This window comes from Octopus bimaculoides, chromosome 13 (assembly GCF_046866305.1).
Source record: "Octopus bimaculoides isolate indiv1 chromosome 13, ASM4686630v1, whole genome shotgun sequence".
NCBI lineage: Eukaryota > Metazoa > Mollusca > Cephalopoda > Octopoda > Octopodidae > Octopus > Octopus bimaculoides.
Window position 1 is genome coordinate 61,683,143 of NC_142940.1, and position 1,237 is coordinate 61,684,379.

Sequence of the window (1,237 nt, forward strand, 5' to 3'; positions counted from 1 at the left end):
TACATTAATCTGCATGTATGGATTAAAGAACATTTCTTTTTTATTTGACATAATTGATTTCATAATGATCGTTTCTCACAAGCAGCACCCAGAGAACATGGATAAGAGAAGGAACGCGATAGTAGTAGGGTGTGTGTCCTGGCCTTGTTATGGCATTGCGGGTGTTATTAGGAGAGGCTTTCCGTTTAATAGATCCAAACACAGAGAACTGAAGAAGTGCAGCAAGGCAGGAACTCGCTGCTTCACAATGATTTCTCCATGCTAGCGAGTTTCTTTAGGAATTGCCTGTAGTCTATGATCTTTATTTGTCATCAGACAAAGATACTGGCTTTGGGTTTTGGCTCAGGCAGCTTAAGGAAGACATCTTTGAGGTTGCAGAATTATGATCTCTGTCTTGAAGGCTGCAGACTCATGAACCCTGTAAGTTTAGTTCATACATACTGGAAGAACTTTTATGAAAGGCAGAACAACAGAAGCGAACTAACGCGGAATTTTTTGTTCTTTTATCTCAACTCAAGGATCTCATTTGACCCTATCGTCATAGGTGCATGCTAATATGTGACAACAAATAGGCATATAAACCTGAAAATGCTAGAGAAAGAAAACAAATACCTTCCATCTTGTGAACCCATTCAATTAGTAATGTAGCGAAGATTTGTAAGGCATTCCCCAAATTTTCCAATTGATTTTCCTGGAATTAACATTGCGATACGAAGCGAGAGAAAACCTACAGACTTGGTGTTGTTTGTGAATTACTAACGTAAATCAGATCTCCCAGATTTTGGACATTAAATGTTCAACTGTAATGTATTGCAGCTACTATTTGTCAACAGGTGAGAGTAAGAGCTATAGATTGAAATTAGAATATATAACCAAATGGATTCCCTCTCTAGGAATAAACGATGGAAATCCATCGGAAAGTTGGTCACTATGATTGTATGCAAAGTTAATCGCTAATTCACAAACCACCAGCTGCGATTTAATGATAGACAATCCAAAATCTACGGTAACTGTCGATGAGAGATACTTACAGATGAAATAATTGGCCTTAAACACGAACTACCAGCAGTAAATCAAAAACCTTGATATCATAGGAAATTACACGGCTGTAGGATTATCAACCGTAACTTTGCATTAAAGCTATAAAGTCTGAATGGTAGTATGAAAGATCATACTGGCAATAATTCAAACGTTCCTTATCTGAATTATCTGCTGTCTTTCTTTGTCGAGGTTGAGT